The following is a 20,211-nucleotide window of genomic DNA, read 5'->3' as shown; positions in this document are numbered from 1 at the left end:
TTTTTTTCCAGAATCTCTCAGAATGTGATAGATGATCATATTGGATGAAAAAAATCGTTCTACGCATATGTTCGAATTTCAACAATGACAGAGTTATAGAACTTTTTTTTTGTTTCGGACTCTGTCACCTCAAACTGGTTCTACACTAAAAAGTACGCTGCGTAAACCAATTCTGTTGCCTTCATTTGAAAGATGAGAGAATTTAGTACAGGTGAAACATATGTGAAACATCTGAATTAATTGATTTAAATAACTTTTTGAAAGTGAAAATTCCAAAGTTAGTAATTTTTAATGTGTAATTATTAATTTTATCCCAAAAATTCATATTGAACTTGAAAGTTTCTATCAATCAAATTGAAGTTCTCAAGCCACTTTAAAATTTGTTCTTTGACACCTAACTTCTATCTCTCTTAATTTCACTTCAATATTGATATAAATAATTCCTGGTGAAAATTCAAGCAAAATCATCAAAATTCACAATTTTTACCCCACCGTACATAAAATAGCCACTTAAATTCCACCTTAATGTTCAAAGGTTACATTTTTTCTTAAAACAAGTCATATTCGAATTGTAAAAAAAAAAATTTCAAAATGTATATAATCAAGTCCAAAATTGTATATAATCGAATCGCATATAATCGAGTCCAACCTGTACAACAATCAAACAAACAACAATCATGAACGCGTAAAAATCACGCTGCACGGTAATTTGTGTACAAATATATAAATATATATATTTTTTGAACATATAGTGCTGATTATAATAAACCGACAATCATCTGAAAAATGAAATATTTTTTTAATCGCGTTGAAAAAACTCAATGATCAAATTTCTACACAGATGCATGCATAATAGTCACAGTCAACGCTCGAGTATACCACTGCCGCGTGGAAAGATGCTCGAAGAAACATCCACCAAGTTCTACGACCAGCGATCAATTGGCAACAGCATGACAACCCAGATTCATTCTCGTGCAATATGACGGAAACTACAGGAAAACCCCCTCGCCGGAATCGCCTTAGCGTACGCGCTTGTATCATTAGCAAACAAGTTGTGTGTGTGTGCGTGTGTGTGTGTGGGCATTAGCCTTCTCAGGCGTCTCGCACGCAGCATGATCCGGAAGCGTCTGATCACTGTAATCTCGCTCTCGTTTGACGGATCCGCTTTCCAGTTTTGTTTACGTTTTCCGCTGCGGAAAGCAAACAATTTCCACGAACGAAATTCGCATCGGGACAGATTCTTGACAATTCATTGAACCATGTGCGGCGATGCGATGCGATATTATGGAAGCATATTATGGAAGCTGCAATCGAACACTCTTGATTTCGCAATCACCTCGGCAAGAGATCCACTGACCCGATGACGGCGGCGGCGGCGGCTGCGTTTGGGTCTCTGAAGACAAAGCATAAGCAACGGGAAAGATGTGATACATGGAACAAGCTTATCGGGTTTCATTCACGCAAAAGTAAGCGAAAACGTGGAAGATGGAGCAGAGAAAAAAACATTAACATAAGTTATACTATGGGCGTTTATTTACAATAAAGCATGGTGAGTCGGTGAGAAGTGTGCGCGTGTATGAGGTTTATGAGAATGGATCATCTTTTTCGGTGTAAAGAATGGTAATTTAGTACTCACAGCTTCTCAAAAGTTCGCACACCAACATAAATCTGAGACGGCGTCATTGACTTATGCCCTTTTATCAGAAGCACGAAATATGTTCACGTTCCACGTGTGAGTCGATTTAGAACAGGCCGAGCTGTTTCTTGCTTCTCAACATCCAATTCGATACGCTTTTATTCTCAATGGCGCAAAGGTGGGCGAGATTTACGATTTATTGGGCAGAGTTCATCACCAGTTTTATCACAACTCTGCGAATTCGTTGGGAAGAAAATTACCTTGAGTGCTGAGCGAGACAAAAATATTTAATTTTCTTCTTTCGCCTGAGTGCATAAAGTCCTATTTTGTTCACCAGCGGCAAAGTGAAGTTACCTTTTGAACTCCTCGTTCGTCGCTCGAATTGGCGGCTGATTTACGGCCCCCTGATGTAATACTGACCCAATTCTACCTGGCCGAGAGGTGAGCACAGTAATAAGACACAAGTTCAAGTTGAGCCTTTGTCCTTTCGAGCGTACGGAGCGGAGTAATCCGACGTGTGATTTACGTCTTTTTGTCAGTTTCTCCGGAACGATTGAGGTTGCGATAACCTTCTCCGCAAATCGGGTTGCCCGTGAGATATCAATTTGTGATTCGACACGTGCAGCCATCACCGTGATTGTGCGAATTTACGCGATTATGATTGGGTGACAGCGTGTGTAGGAGGTTTATTGTTGCTTCCAGCGCTAGATGAGTACCTCAACTCATATCGAAGTATGACGTTGCGTGTGAATGAAGCGAATAGTATTGCAAAGTTTGCACACCTCCGGAGTCTGGTGCTAGTGCATCAAGCATGTTATCTAATGTTGAGGAAAACTCGTGCGCAGATTATGATGCTATAACTCAACTCAGTAGCTAGATAGTCAGCAAAAGACCGAGACCTACCCATCTTCGTCCAGCATCGATCGGAGAGAGTCACAGCAGTTTGAATCTTCATGTGCGCGAGTATTATGTAAGGCTAAAATCGATTCTCTGTTTATTCCACTTGACCGATAATCGGCTAATGCCTATTTACGTCCGCGAAGGTGAGCGTCGAGATCAACTATAAATAAACTTGTGAGGAGTTGCCCGAGACGAAGCATGCTTCATGCGCTCTGCAAATATTTTGATACGATAAGAATCATTTCTCAATCGAATTGCACTTTGTAAATTATAGAAAACCGTATAAAATGCCCAGCCCGATGCAATATAAAGCGATTTCCAGGGCATAGAATCCTTTCTGTCGGAACACGAGCTGTCCGAGCTTGTGAACCGGATGGCCGTAACTTGAACATCACATCGGATTGATCAGAAGGAAGAAGAAGAAATGTTCCGGACAGGTAGGATGTGCAAAAAAAGACTGGAAGCAGCCGTTCAATTCTCGTTATCGGGTCGATCCACTTTAATGACCCACCCTCACGAACGAACTGAAAACCATCTTGTGCTATGAAAACTCCGAACTGTAAACTCCAAGACCATGACCTAGCCTACCAAATACGGAATCGGTTATGGCTAGAAACTAAACAGTAGCGACACCAACAAAACATCACAATCAAGTTCATTGAGCTGCGCGTCATTCGACCAATTAGTCCCTGCTAACGATGTAAATGACACCATCAGTGAACACCATGTCACGAGATCTTTCAGACCGCGTGTGTGATCACAACATGATGGTCAATTTAAACCGACACAAATTAATAGCCAGTCGGTCGGCTATTGTAGTGGGTCTACATCAGATCTAATAAAAATCAAGTCATCGTCTGGTTTAAGACCCTCACGGCAGCGAGAACCGAAAAAAAGTTAAATACTACGAATCGATCGATTAGTTTCGTCCATTAGCTGAACAGTAGATGAATACATAGTTGAAGTAGATGGGATTTCCTATAAGTGAGATGAAACTTTTCAGACATCTATCTCCTAACTTTTGATTTTCAGTTTTTCTATAAATTGATCGATGAAATATGACACGATAAATGTTTGTTCCTGTGATTAACACTAAGACTACCAGAGAGGGTCAAATGACTGCTTTTGAAACTTTAATCAAAATTGTTAAATTCAAGGTTTTCATTTCATGTGAAGTTACTACACGACTTTTTCTATATTATAAAGCTACTTCATTTCTCAAACTCTATTTCTCTTCTTCTTTTGTTTTTCCTGATAATCATATGTATGATACCTTTACCTACCATGAGCGGTCATTTGGCCGCTGGAGAATATATGATTTTTTATGAAGTTTTTTGCATTGAAACTCAAGCAAGCATTTTAATTATTTTAAGTTTTTTTAAAAATAGTAAGTGATAATTTTTGTAATTTATTATTGATGGATTATCAAAATACAATTTCAGAAATTTATTCCCAGCATGTAAAAGAAGAGATTAGAAGAAATAAATGATCATAACGAACTATGGTCTGAAATACACGAAGCAAATTCTAAGAATATGGAAAATATATATGATCTATTGGATCAAATCTTTGATCTACTCGACACCGATAATGAGGAAGGAAACATTGTGAACACACGTAGGGAACAAAAAAGAATGAAATTGTTTTCTAGCTTCGATGATCATTGTGAACAGAACATTCAGGATATGGAAACTTCACCTTATGCAATAATTTTGTTGAAAATTCATAGCCTGGGAAATTCCCGTTTCAAACAATTTTTAGAGAAACGCCAGGACCAACAGGGTTTGCGAAACGCAATATAATGATGGGAGAAGTAAGGAGTGCATTTTCGTTGCTACTTGAGCAACGAATTATGAAACATGTAAAAATATGTACAGAAGGTGAAGCACGTCGAGTGTTTGGATCCGAATAGAATTTAACATCTGCAGAATTAGATGCTTTAATCCCAATTCTAGATGCACGTGGTGCGCATCAAACAAGAAATTGCAACATTTCATATTTACGGAATAAGAAATGGGGCCCTGATTTTTTTTCGCGAACAATGAACAAAGATCGTTTCTCGGAAATCATGTGAACTATTCGTTTTGATAAACTGATAAACTGTTTCGATTTTGACTGACAAATTCGCTCTTATGTCGAAGGTGGAAATAAAACCGTTGACGAACAATTACTTGCGACAAAAACAAAATGTAGATTTATTTAATGTATGCCCACGAACCCGTTCAGTTTGGGATTTTCGTACTTTGGAACATAACTCAGTGAATTCCTTGTTCTCAAACTCACTGAACCACAGGGTGCGAAAGGGATATAACCAACGATAATGGTAATTCTGAGACAAGTGAATCTCTAGTAACGAAACTTCTATCAGAATGAACTACTTTGATAGGGGCTATTTGAGCGAACAAGATGGAATTACCCAAACCTGCAGAACAAAAGAATGATTGCACGTTTTGCAACGCAGCTTTACAAGTCAGAAAATTGTACTTTAACAATTTATAAAAGCAAACCGAACAAAAAAGTTCTCTCACTGAGTTCGAAACATAAGTTCGTAAAAATTGGAAAAATAGGTAAATGTATACCTGAGACTATTTCATATTATAACTACACTGAATATGGCGTGAATATAACAGACCAAATGTCTAAAAACTGAATATCAAGATTTTCAGGAACAAGGAATGAAAAGTATGGAGAAAACTTAAGGAGAATCAAGTGCAATTTCAGAGAGACGAAAACCTGTCAAATTGGATGTTGCAAATAGAGGAAAATAATATATGTTCTACATGAAAAAGATATGTTTAAGGAAAATGTTGAATATTTTATGATTATTACATGGTAATTAATTGTGTTTCATTATTTATGAAAAATTGTGTTTTGATCATAATTGATTTAAAAAAAACAACGTTTATTCGAAAAGCGATCATTCGACCGCCAGCGGTAGGAATCGGTATATATAAAATGATGGTAGGTTTAGTGTTAATTTTGGTATGAAAAAAACGTAACAGCTACTCAAATTGTTACAAATAAATCATTTTATGCTTTCTAATTTGTTGAAGACTCAAAAAGCTAAAAATAAAAGATGGCATACCTTGAATGAATTTTATAAAATTCGAAAATGATGACAATTGATATTGGATTTTTTTTTTCAGAAAACATTTCATCTTCGGCAGAAATAATGCTTTTTCACGTACTGAAGGGTCAAATGAGCAATTAATGAGCTGTTTCAAAAATTTCAAAATATTTGTATGTATGGGAGCAGACATCTCTTTCTTTTTTATTTTTTCATCTCTTTATGATTGTACCAAAAAAAAAAAAAAAAGAGGAGAGGATCGGACCGTCGTCGGGTGTGGACATAATTTTTCTTCGCTCCGCGTCAGCTGGTGTGCAATTCGAAAATCGGCGAAAAAGTGATCTTTCCAAAATGGAAAAAGCATTGAAAACATTGTGTGCCTTTGCAAGTGACGTTCATATTTCTGAAGGAAAAGTTGTGCGCGTTTATTCACGATTAATTATAATGCGGACGGGATTTTGTTATTGTGTGTTCTTTTTCCTCCATTTTAATACGAAGTGTGTGTGTGTGTGTGTTTGTGTGCCGCAGTGAATGTATCACCGAGGGAGAATCTGCAGGCGTTATGCGATGGCCAAATCGCGCGCTAAGTTTTTTTTTCTTTGTATTCTCTTAAGCAGTATTTCAGATGAAAGTTTGGAAGCGATATGAGGTGCAAGTCTCTTTGATTCTCGCGTACCACGGACTCTCTGCTCTTAAAGGTCACACGCTGTTATGTGCGGTGACGTTCCTAATTGTGTGTATGTGTTGAGAGGGTGTTTGTTTTGTTGAGCTAAGTGGAGCTGTTTTTCTCAAAGTCTCTCTTCTCTTCTCCAGCAAGGTTCTCTTCTCTATCACACATACATCATACTGGTTTCATTTGATTTGCATTGGCAGCCGTACCGCTGCAATTCTGTGTATTCGTCTACTTTTCGCAATTGCATACGATTCGGTCGCATTTTCGTTCATAGGTGCATCGAATCTTTGAGCGCTATTTCGCGGTGGGGACGAGATGATTTGTATGCAAGGTTAAATACACTTCGTCTTGTTTTCGCCGTTGGGTGGCGTTCATGGTCAGGTCCAGGGTTTAATTATGTTAGAGATTTTAAATTTCAGAATTTCATAATTTGAGTCAGAAGGCTCTAATTTCAGTTTTCATTTGGAGTGAGTTAGTTAGTTGAAAGCATTTATATATTTATATTAGTTTTTTGGTTCCTTGTTTTTCAATTCCAGGCACTAGAATGAGTTTATAAACTCAGATTAGAGGTTCTTCATCCGTTGTTGAGTAGTAAAATGAAAATATGTACGGTTTGGTTTCGGATGTTTTACAAAATGTGACTACTTTCTAGTCGAATTGCTGAGTATTTTTTATTTATTCAATAAATATCTTTGGAAGCTGGGACCGACACTGATGTTGTGCGGACGCTCTTGATGCGCACCGAATGGAGGGCGCGGCGGGAGAAAGTCGGGGCATAACGTGTTGAAATCTAAATATTAAAAATTCAAAAACCCAAAAATAAAAATTGTTAAAATTCTAAAAGTCTAAGAATCAAAAAATTAAAATCTGAAAATCTGAGAATTTCAAAAAAAAAAATTTAAAAATTTGAAAACTTTAAAATTGAAAAATTTTAAAAATTTAAAATTAAATGTTAAAAATTTAAATATTAAAAAAATTAAATTTAAGATTTTAGAATCACATCACTTACCGCAGCGAATTCTGATTTTTTCTTAACCATTCCCACTAACAACTATCCCTTCCATGATAAACGCTAGGGAACCACGCTATAGAGGCGACCCTTCTGGCCTTCGGGCGGCGAATATCATACTAACATTCCTTCCCTTCCCCTGGTGACTGTAAGGACGTGGCCGGCGTCGTTATTGACCATTTAAAGCTTGAATCGCCGAAAATTGCACAACGAGAATGATTTGCTAGTCCCAAGCGTCATTCTGTGTGTTCTTTGTGCAATTTGGTTGGTTCAGGTCAATCACGGAGAGCAACTACGAATTGTACAGTCTACCCAAGCTCAAGCTCAAGCTCTTTATGATTGTACCAAAAAAAAAATCCATACGGTGTCAACGGGGATCGGGGGCCGGATTGAATGCAAGGCTGTTTAACACGACCTCTTTATCTTTATTTATTATTTAATAAATCAGATTCAACTGCAAACAAATGATCACTAAATCAACGATAGTCCTACGTCAACCTTGCGGTTATACCACAGGTATAACCCACTTCCTGTTTTTGTATGGGATTTTCTCAACACTTGCAGAAAAAAAAAAGTGATTCGCATTCCCATAGAATACTGATTTGATTCCGAAAAGTTAATTACCATTAATGTTTTACACTTCAAAATTCGTTTTTTCTTCTCAAAACACATCATAATACTCGCTTTATAAATACAGGTTGTTCCCTTCAGTTTCAGAGATGCCAGTTTTTTTAGTTAGCGAAAAAAAGGCAAGATATATTATCTGAAGCAAATGTTTTTATTCTATAAATAAGACTATGACAGTAGAACCTCGATTATCCGTGAGCGAGTGGCCCGCCGTGCGGATTCTTATGTTAGCCACTACGCCAGATCACCTCCACAGTTTAATGATTTATTTGCACCTCTTTTTTGGTCCTTTTCATGCGTCATCCACGATTTTCGTTATTCGCGGTGAGTTTTCCCGACTATTTCACAGGTAATCGGGACTCTACTATACCTTGAATTAACACATGATGGTTTTCCGCAGCTCAACATTGAAAAACTCCTAAAACGTTGTTAAGTTTCATCCACTCTCTCACCATCACATTGTCAGTTTACTTTGAGGTTTTGATTTGTATCGCGAAAAATACAGTATCAGTTTTCCAAATCATAAGCTTTTGTTTATGCTTCCTACAATTTCAGAAGTTTATAAATTTTAATTGCAATCGCAAAAACACTAACTAAATTTAAAACTTACAACGATATGAAACCTTCTGAACTAACAAAGCGACAATTCTGTAACAGTTGTATAGAAAATAACAACATCTGACATTGTTCGGATTTTCCGAGTTAAAAACCTCCTCAGAGCAGTCTCGTTGGACAGCTTAAAGCTGAAATACTTTATTATAAGTAAACTTATTATTTCGAGTAAGTCTATAAATCTTAAAATAGGTTTTTCACGCCTTCTTGGCAGTCAGAGGGAGTGCCCAATCCACTGGTTCAAATTCTCCACTCAGATTGAATCTAAATAAAAATATGTTGTTCTAAAACTTGTTATTGATTTAAATCTTATTTCACTATACATTTTATACAAAAACTATATTTTTTATACAAAATACTCTTAGCAAGTCAATAAGGATTAATTATAAAAAAAAAACTTGACAGTTCTCAAGACTGTTGTTGCCCAATGTTGACAGCTCTAGTACTGCATTGTATTAACACAACGTAGGGTAAACAGCCAGTAGATCACGAAACAACCTTCTTCCTAATCCAACCTTTGAGGAATAAAGATTGCAAATTGAATTCGTTGTCATAAGTTTCGGTTTTTTATCTGTGATCCGAGTGTGGTTCCTGGGATAAATTATCCGCCGGAAATCACGATCCTGCCCTATCATTTTGGTGCCGTGACCAGGATCAAGATTTCCTCCCGTAATCCCGCTATCACACTTGGGAATCGACAGTATCCGCCATCCTTTTGTTTCATCACCATTGTTCGGGATTATTGCCATTGTGCTGGAATTGTTAAGGACAATCACCTTTTGTATTCGAGCGCCATCGAGAAAACTCTGCACCCATCTTCCAGCTGGAATTTTGAATCAAATTCAAGGCCTGTTACGTACAGGTACACGGTACGTATTATTCCAACGTGTGCAGGAGTTAACCACAGGTGGTTTGAGATTTTCTCTATTTTCCGACATCTGCATCACTAACTATTACGGAAATCCGAGCATCTACTGCACTGCTGAGCTGCCAATCGGAGAATTTATTTCCCCTGCGAGAAAACCACCAAAAGTTCCCGTTAATTTCCGCTTGCATCGCTGGAATCCTGAACATTGTTCCTGCATTTAAATTATACAAGGCAGAAAACTAGTCTTGAGAAGGTTAGTACCGCTCCAATTGTTCTACTTCTTTTGCTCGGCTCTACCGGGTCTTTCTTTGTGTACTCCGATCTAGTGAACAAAGCGAAATTTCCGTTTCTGCAATGGCGGATGAGCACTCGAAACAACAGCTCCTTAACCGGTGAACCATATTGATGGGATCTCTGGAGAGAGCGGAGCAGTTCGTCCAGAATTACGTGGCGGAACGGGATCGAGGCCAAGTTCAATTACGTATCGAACATCTGGACACCGTGTGGATCGGACTGGAGAATGTGCAATCCCAGCTCGAAGACCTAGAAGTCACCGACGAAGGTATGACGCATAACCTGCAATTCCGTTCCCAATACGAAACTCTACTCTTCCAAATAAAAGCCAACTTGCAATCCTATATTCCCGCTTTACCTTCTTCAACAAATGTGATCCCTCAACCTGCATGCTCTGGGCTCTCTGGGATTAAACTGCCAACAATAACCCTACCTGAGTTCGACGGTGACTACAATCAGTGGTTAGCCTTTCACGACACTTTCATTGCTCTGATTCACTCTAACCCGAAACTTATGACAACGAATTCAATTTGCAATCTTTATTCCTCGAAGGTTGGATTAGGAAGAAGGTTGTTTCGTGATCTACTGGCTGTTTACCCTACGTTGTATTAATACAATGCAGTACTAGAACTGTCAACATTGGGCAACAACAGTCTTGAGAACTGTCAAAACTGTATTAAAATTTCCTGGATCTAACCGCGTTGCTATCACTTCTGATAATGATCGATTGTTTCTTTTCATTGCTTTTATTCCTACTCCTGTAATACACATACATCTACTACTGAATCCACTGAACTCGAATTTAGACTACGTTACTTCCGTCAGCAACCTTTTGCAACTTATTTAGCACCGGGTTTAGCATTTTATTTCGAATCTATTCAACAATGCCCCATTTATGTTAAAGTATCAATACTTCACTATAACAATCAGTATGTCTACGTCACCAGACATAGACAATATTTGATATGGTGAAAAGGTTATTTATTGAATAGTCTCTTAAAAATGAGCTTTCACGAAAATAAAAAAAAATAATATTGACATTCTAGACAAATTGCATTATCCTTGAGGAAAACAACAACTTCTAACAGAGTCATTGATTTATTTTTCCAAAAAAATTAACATAGGAAGAGAGGATGCTTGGATATATTTGAATATATTGCATGATTTTAGATTAAAATTTTTTTAGAGGCGAATTAATTTTTGTAGTTTAAAGCCTCTAGAATATATATATATATATATATATATATATATATATATAAATCTCGTGTCACGATGTTCGTGGCCGAACTCCTTCGAAACGGCTCGCCGATTTTAATGATATTATACTCAAAAAACTTGGTAGGCATGAGAATAGGTCGTAAACTATAAATGATCCCGCTAGGATACCGATTACTTTATATTTAATACCGATTAGGGTGGTCCTATGCAAAAAAAAACTGAATAATTTTCTTTTCGTATTTTTTGCATAAATTTGGCTTAATACATATAACCATATATAACCAATTTTTACCCCTATCTCTTATTTTTAATCACGATATTTATATTTCTATACAAACAATATAAACAATACCAAATAGTTGATCCGTCGTTCGTTTTTTAAACAGGACGAATTCAGTTACGTTGTTAAATGCCAGATGGCACTTCGTCCTCTTCATCGAATTTTCACCCCACACATACGCAAGTAACCTTAATTCGACTAAAGCTAAGCACATCGCCAACAAGCTGGAAGCCTTTTTAGATGAGCAAAATTAATTATTGAAATTATTCTAATCCCACACATGCTCGGAATACAGAATAACAATCACGCTATTGCCGTCAATTCTGATAAAAAAAAACCGACTGGAGAGCACGTGTGTAGATCCAATGCGCCACAGCTACCTCAATCATTAAGAACATCATTACTCATTTTGAATTAATATTTTTGAACATTTGGTTGGAGGAGACGAAACAAACGAAAAACAAAAAGCGCTCAATGGATTCTTATGTGTGTCAATTGATGAATTGACACAGTCAGGACCTCTTCATCCTACGATGTCTTGAGCTGTACCAATAACCATTGGTCAATATATTCGCAAAGGTATGGAGCGAACGTTTGCTTTTCCTATGACACATTCAACAGAAGCGGTTCGAGGAAGAATACAATCACTTGCGAGACGCTATCATGGGCAACACCTACACAGCCTTTGTTCAAACGCGTGCACGTGTGTTCAGACAAAAAAAATGCAGTCTTTAATGAGCTCCATTACAAAATTACACGTATGTCGTCCAACATGTTGCTGGATGTATTCGGTTGAATAACAAAAGCGAGGATTGCCTTATACTTAATTTTTTAGTTTGATTGGTCGACAAAATACGCTCTGAGCAAAAGGATAGAGTAATTACCTCGGAAATTGTAGATCTATCTACTGATCAATTTTCCTCCTGTATTATAAAATCCGATCGAATCAGAACTACCCGAACGAATCACAATCAGCTTTGCCATGCAATTCGACATTGAACTATTTCTGTGAAGCGCAAATGGTAAAATATCAACAAATATCATTGACATCCCAAATCGCTGGGTAGTACCATATTCGCCTCAGCTGAGCAAACATTCAATGTTCATATTAATGTCAAGCTCTGGAGTTCGGTGAAGAGCAATAAATACATTTGCAAGTCTGTGGAAAAAGGAAACAATATGGATGTGTTTCGAATTCAGAATGAAAATGTTTTTTTTTGTTCTTTGTTCAATTTTTGTTGGTGGTCATCGTCTAAACCGCTCCATTTTCTGAATATCATTGATCTCATCTCCATCTGCACATCACACTCGGGTTCGGGAAATCCATTTCCCACGGTCCAATGCAATACACGGTCAAACCTTCACGTATCTGCTCGATATTCACGAGGAATCTATCCTTCATCGATCATAATCGATTAATTTTATGGATCTTTAAAACATTTAAACACACTTACATTAGTTATGTTTTTTCAACAACCAAAATATTCACTACAAGTAATTTATATGGCAGAACAACGTTTGCCGGGTCAGCTAGTCTTGATATAAAATTCTAGTCATTTGATAATTGTTGTCACGGCAGGAACATATTCTTTAATTTTTCGCGATTGGGCAAATGAGAACATCGTCAGAAGAATTATCAGGTTTAAAAGATTGATTCATTCTGGAATGACTCTTCAATATTCGTCCCTTATTAAAAGAGGGTAGCAGAAATTAGTTAAAACTTACTATTTTTTACCAAGTACTGCTTCTTTATTGACTATATCAGTTGAAATACTGGCATTTGCATCTGTCAAAAGCGAAGGTCATGGAAACGCTACTGTGCTGGTTGAGAGATTCCGTGAACATTTAACCTTTGGACTTGTCCTATCTTATTTTCCCAAAATTAAAAAATCACAAGTTCTTCCACAGGGTCATACCAAAGGTCCTTGAAGTGAACCCAGATAGAACCAAATTTTATCCAATCCCATTTCAATATACCTGAGCTGCTGTTGGTCAATAACCATCGATTCTACTTGTGCCTCAGCAAAAGTAGGATTGTTTTCACGATCATTTCGATTGATCCTGTAGTGATTATTCTGGTTCATGCCTATGGTACATTTCATGGTATGGTACTAGAATCAATTTAGTTCACATTCCATGGATAAATGCAAGATTCCTCCAGCTGAATAAAAACAATTCAGGTTTGATTTTAAAAACGGGTTCGGGTTTGTAGAAAAACATAAGTTCTTTTAAAAGATTGTCTAAAGGGGGGAGAGAGAACATAATCCAAATTTTAAGCGCTACGTAATTTTTGCACCATGCCTAAGCTCTATTATACTTACTTCTCTAAATGAAGCTTCAAAGATACGAGGAAATATAAAAATATAAAAAACATTATTCTTGTTCCTATCTCTCCTATACATAAGAAATTGATACCTAAAAGTCAAAGTCGTGATCTCCGAATTAACAGATGACGGTGTCAAGATGTTTCCAAAGAGATCAGCTACAATAAGCTGGTTGCAATAAATAATTGACATTTAATTCAATTTGTGCCAAATCTAGCAGTAACAGAATTTTGTTTTTATTTCAACACTAGTCCCACTGTTTTCCACCACAAGAAAAATAACCAAAATATCGTCAAAACAAATCAAACAAACTTCTCCTCGCGTGCCAGATAATTTGCGGCAGCCCAAAACGCGGCTAAGATAATATAGCTAACAAACAGAAAGACAGAAGAAACAAAAATAAAACCCAATCTGGCTCACAGCTCCACGGATGACAAAGCGTTAAACTGATCGATGCTTTGGGAACGTTTTATTCCCAGGTGCGATCGCAAGTCGCTCAGCCTTTTCCGCTGTGATTCATTCGCAGCGCGCGAGCACGCGTTTATCACCGGCGGAAAACGCGGCCCAAACCTGGCGTGACAGTGCGCACTTCTTACCACCGCCCCCTCCCCAACCCTGTGGGTGAAGAAGACTCTCTTCCGACGCGAATTTAATGACCGTAAAATTGGACGCTTGATGATTTTATATCACTTGTTTACAAGCAGTCGGTTTAGTGTCTATCGTTGGTTTTGTGCTTTTTGGGGATTGATTCATTCGGATGAGGTGTTTTGGTAGCTCGTGGCGCTTTTGGATTTTCCGGAGAGAAAAAAAAAACGCATATTGTCGTTTCTTTGATCTAATTTATGGTTTGTTGACATGTCGTGGATCGGAGGTTTTCGGTGTCATGAGTCAGCGTTTTCCTCCGCGACACTGAGATACTCATTTATGTTTTACAGTGCAACGAAAAAAGAGATGGCGAATTTGAACCGAGTCAAGGTGAGGTCAATAGTTTATTGCTGTAAGTGTCCAGTGGTAATTAAAGATTACCTTTTTCTAGATTATGAGTTATGACCAGTTTATAGTATTGCTGTCTGGTGCTTATTTCAAGGCGTAAATTTAACAACATATGGCCACTAAGCAGTTATTTTTATCTCTGTCGAAATAAGTCGTCTATCAAGTAAGATCCATACTCGCATGTAATAATACATACGGCAAATCGTTCACATATCGCACGAATCACCCTCTATCGCGATAGCATACTGTACTGGTTTATGACGACATCTGCACCTACTGACTTAGAAACCCGTTTACAGCTTCGGTAACCACAGTTTGAAAGCAGAAAGAATGTAGCTGAATGGACCAATCTGTGAAGTCAAAGACTTTCGCTCTCCACATATGATCCGAAACAGGGTCTGTTTCAAATACCCACTTACAAACACACCATCAAACACACACACTCGTACATTAAAGCATAGCACGACTGTCACCAAACCTCAATGGACCTCTAGGGGTACTGAGTGTTTATGTGTACACATTACCCCTGAGTCCTCGCATCACTCGCAGAAATGTCCCATACAACATAATTGTGCCACTTGCGGTGAGATTTTTCCGTGATCACGACCTTCCAACGTTGCACAAGATTTGTTATTGCTAACTGAATGAACGTCACTCAGGTTAAGTCAACAACAAGTGTGGCTCTAATCGATCTAGGCACTGCAACGAGTCCGAGAGTCCTTCAGGGAGGTAGCTGTTTGTATTGAAACTAGTGTACCGTTGAACCGATTCAACCCCGAATCGGTACAACGGTACACTAGTTAGGCCCGAGTGTAGATCGATGCCCCTCAACCGTATTACCAGATGGTGGCATTTACGGGACGCACACAATTGCATAAATGTTATTTACAATCCTCATCACGGCGCAGATATTGTGCCTTGCGACGGCGTGGCGTGGACCATCCATCTGACGCGTTATGATCTTTGACATGGCTGACGGGAGGTCCATATGATGGCTTTGGTTTTTTTTGTTTGTGTCGTCTGAAGCGACTCATTTGTACGTCTGCGAAAAAACAGGTCTGGGATCTGTTTTGTGTAGTTTATTTGAGACATTTGCCCCTGGCGGCCTGAGCTTGAATGAGGTTAGATCCACAAGCGAAATGAAATCCAGTTTTCGCTATAAGTTCGTCCGAAGGATGGTACATTTGAAGGTCGTGTAATCGTCCTATGACTGACAGAACTAATCAAAATATGCCAATAGATACAAGAAATTTGAATAAATATAGTTATATCTATCTATAAAATCTTATATTCAATCTAATTTCAATTGAACTTTCCTATCAATTCCAATTCAGTAAATGTTTTCAGCTTCCACACCGAATGATGACTCAGACTCGACCATTTTTATTGTATAAACTTTACAGGCGCTACCGGTGTAAAATACTACATATTTCCACTAATGAAGAGATAATTCCTATTAAAAAAGCATGTGTTTAAAAAGAGCTTGCGTATTCCAGGGCGATGTCTGATTGCGAAAATGTAGCTCTAAAATATTTAGTTGTAGGAAGAAACTATCTAAAAACAACATGGAAAAAATTGATAAATTGGACTGACTAAAACAATAATGATTATTCAACAAAAATGTCGTTTGATCACATAAGTTCACATCACATTGAGAATAAGAACTGGAAATAACAAAACAGTGTTATAATTCTCCACAGACAATTTTTTAGTATAAGAAAAATATTAATTTTTTGTTCCGATTTCAGAAATACAAATTGCAATGAAATTGTGTTAGAATGATGATGTATCAAACATTAATAAATTATAATTAAAAATCTCTAATACCTACAAAATTCTGTTCAAAAATGGAAATGTAGAAAATTATTTAAATTTTCATAAAAAATATGTACCAAAGAAAAATATAAAAATAACACAGAAAAAAATTATTTAAAAATTTCAAATTCATTTTTTTCAAACAGGTTTTTTTAAATTCTCAAAAAAACAATACATCCACATACTCTCTGTCCAACTTATATAAGACCACCCTGATTCGATTTCGTTGCAGCACAAACAGTTAGAATTTCAACAAGATACATTCATACATTGTTGAATTCTTAGAATGAAGTATATTCAACGTCAAATTCGTTCAAAAGAGTTGTTTATTTGTTTATTGTGCTTAAATATGATAATTTCAGCTGTCGAGTTTCTATAAGACCATTTTAAAATTCATAAGTATTATCAATGAAAAATTCAAAACGATCGGCTGATTTACATTTCAATAACTGGAAACCTTGCCATTTCGGTTAATAACCTGTATAATTCGTGTTGGAATACTATTCATCATATTCTGCTGAACGGATTTCTCGATTTTCTTTTTCCATGTTTCCGAAATTGAGACCTTGACCACTTCAATCGTGGTAAACCGCTTTTCCTCAGTATAGATTCTGCGTACAAGAATCCCCCTAAGATATTCAACAGGATTCAAGTCTGGAGAGCGAGCCGGTCAGTCCAAAAAATTATGTTTTTGGTCCTTAATCCATTGCTTAGTTTCCCTGCTGGTATGAATAGTAGCATTGTTTTGCTGGAATATGAATATTTTGTGACGATATCCACGCAAAAACGGTAGGAGAGAGGAACCAGAACATGTATGTAATCCTTGAATGATGTGAAAGCTGTCTTGAGCTTTCCTGTTGCACAGAGTCCAAACCATGCACGAGACTCCATCAAAATTCCTGGTTGAAAATACTATTCCTCCTTCCGTAAATCACGCCAGTACCCGATGAACAATCCAAATTGTACTTTTTTCGTCACTGAGAATAACCTAGCAAGGTTAAAAGTAAAAAATAATTGAAGAACTTTTCGTTATGGTATATAGCAAAATGTATTCTTTTGAAAACGTTCTTTGTCATGACATACCATGTCCCACTGTTGATTCATGTGAGCTTTGGCAAAACTCAGGCGTCTTTCGATGTTAGATGGTTTAAGATTAGGCGCTCGAACCTTTTTAGCCCTCTTTATGTAAGGACTTTTTACTGAAATTTGACGAATTGTCCCCCGCGAAACATTTAAATTCAAAGATTGCTTTATTTGCATAAGCGATTTTGAAGTATTCAAAGCTGTTCTAACTATTTCCCGTTTATCCCGGTCAGGGAGCTTCGATTTACTTGGAGTTCTCTTCTTTTTACCGTATCCTCGAGGATTCGTCAAATAATGGAGAACTACTTAATGGGATCGTCCAAACCGACGAGCAATTTCACTAATTTGAACATTTTCTTGGTGAAATGCATCGATTTGTCTTTTTTGTCACTTTTCCTTTCGGCATTTTCCAGATTTATTAATCAAACTAACTAAAAACAACGGAAAACCTAACTGGTCTTATAGAAACTTGACACTTGAAAAATACAAAAACATTTGTTTACACTCAACCCTTGCGCACACACATATGAAAATCATTCAGTGTATGATAGTTACCAATATAAATACACTAGAATATAAATTGAAGCGTTGTTTCTTTACAATGACACAAAGCAGCAAGATCACACCATGGTCTTATAGAAGTTGGACAGAGTGTACTTTGAAAGATGGACACTTTTATAGGAAATTTTTTTTTTTTTTCAACAACAACTTTTCCATGATTTTTTTTAAAAATTTCAACTAATCCTAATTTTGTTTAAGGTCAAGAGGACGATATGTTTTTGCTCTGTCCGAAACTTGGCTTTCTTCGCGAGATGATCTCTCTTTCCACGATTTTAATATCATACGCTTGGACCGTGATGACAGATACGGAGGGGTGCTATTGGGTATCAATAAGTGCCACTCATTTTTTCGAATTGACCTTCCACCTATTGGAGGGATCGAAGCTGTTGCTTGTCATGCAAACATCAGAGGCAAAGACCTCTGTATTGTCAGCTTGTATTGGCCTCCGAGAGCTGCGGTTAGCCGCAATCAACTTGTTGACATGTGCTCACTCCTTCCTGAGCCACGATTGATCTTGGGAGACTTCAACTCTCACGGAACTGCCTGGGGGGAACAGTACGACGACAATCGTTCATTGTTGATATATGACCTTTGTAACAGCTTCAATATGACCGTTTTGAACACTGGGGAAACAACACGTGTACCTAAACCTCCTGCTAACCCAAGTGCTCTTGACCTCTCGCTTTGCTCGAATTCACTATCGTTAGATTGCAAGTGGAATGTAATCCAGGACCCCAACGGTAGTGATCACTTGCCAATCAAAATTTCCATCACCACTGGGTCGAATTCTTCTGAATCTATAAATTTGGCATATGACCTCACAAGACACATTGACTGGAAAAAATATGCGGACGCGATTACTCTAGCCATCAATTCCAGAGATGGTTTACCTCCATTGGAGGAGTATAACTTCCTTTCTCGTTTGATATATGACAGCGCGGTTCGCGCTCAAACGAAACCCATCCCAGGTTCCACTATTCGTCGAAGGCCTCCCAATCCATGGTGGGATAGCCAATGTTCCAAGCTTTATCAGGATAAATCGAACGCATTTAAAGCTTTTCGGAAACGTGGAACCATTGAGAATTTTCAAACGTATTTGGACCTTGAAAATCAATTTAAAAACTTGATCAAAGGGAAAAAACGTGCTTATTGGCGAAATTTCGTGGGAGGTTTGTCACGAGAAACGTCAATGAAAAAATTATGGAAAGTGGCTCGAAACATGAGAAATCGCTCTTCATCGAATGAAAGCGAAGAATATTCACATCGATGGATTTTTAATTTTGCACGGAAGGTTTGTCCTGATTCCGCTCCTGTGCAAAAAATTGTTCGAGATATACCACAAGATAGGTGCGATCTTGATTCCGAGTTTTCGATGGTAGAATTCTCTCTTGCTCTCCTTTCTTGTAACAATTCTGCTCCAGGAACGGATAGAATTAAGTTCAACTTATTAAAAAACCTCCCTGATGTGGCGAAACATCGCTTGTTGAATTTATTCAATCGGTTTCTGGAGCATAATATTGTTCCAGATGATTGGAGACAAGTGCGAATTATAGCTATTCAAAAACCCGGAAAACCCGCGTCCGACTTCAATTCGTACCGCCCAATAGCAATGCTGTCTTGTATACGGAAATTGTTGGAGAAAATGATCTTGTTTCGCCTTGATCGATGGGTTGAAACGAATGGCCTACTCTCAGATACACAATATGGGTTCCGCAGGGGCAAGGGGACGAATGATTGTCTTGCGTTGCTTTCTTCAGAAATTCAAATGGCTTACGCCGAAAAAAAAAACAAATGACTTCAGTATTCTTGGACATAAAGGGGGCCTTTGATTCTGTTTCAATAGAGGTTTTGTCGGACAAATTACACTCTCGGGGTCTGCCGCCTCTATTGAATAATATGTTATATAACTTGCTTTGTGAGAAACATTTGAACTTTTCTCACGGAGATTCGGCAGTAAGTCGGGTCTCTTACATGGGCCTCCCCCAGGGCTCATGTTTAAGCCCCCTTTTGTACAACTTCTATGTAAACGACATCGACAATTGTCTTACACAAAATTGCAGCCTAAAACAACTTGCAGATGATGGAGTGGTGTCTGTCGTAGGATCAAACGAATCCGACCTGCAAGGTCCCTTACAAGATACTTTGAACAATTTTTCAACCTGGGCCATTGGGCTAGGGATCGAATTCTCCACGGAGAAAACAGAGATGGTGGTTTTTTCTAGGAAGCATAGACCAGCAAAACCAAAGCTTC

General features: G+C 37.7%; 1 protein-coding gene across 1 annotated transcript in view; it reads left to right on the top strand.

The window, feature by feature from the left end:
- The window catches only part of LOC129769428 (lysosome membrane protein 2), a 122,881-nt gene that overhangs the window by 25,756 nt on the left and 76,914 nt on the right, over nt 1-20,211 (top strand). The gene's annotated exons all lie outside the window — the stretch shown is intronic.

Source organism: Toxorhynchites rutilus, chromosome 2 (genome assembly GCF_029784135.1).
Source record: "Toxorhynchites rutilus septentrionalis strain SRP chromosome 2, ASM2978413v1, whole genome shotgun sequence".
In the NCBI taxonomy this organism is placed as follows: Eukaryota; Metazoa; Arthropoda; class Insecta; order Diptera; family Culicidae; genus Toxorhynchites; species Toxorhynchites rutilus.
Note: the sequence above shows the minus strand (reverse complement) of the source record. Positions and strands in the feature narration are given on the sequence as shown.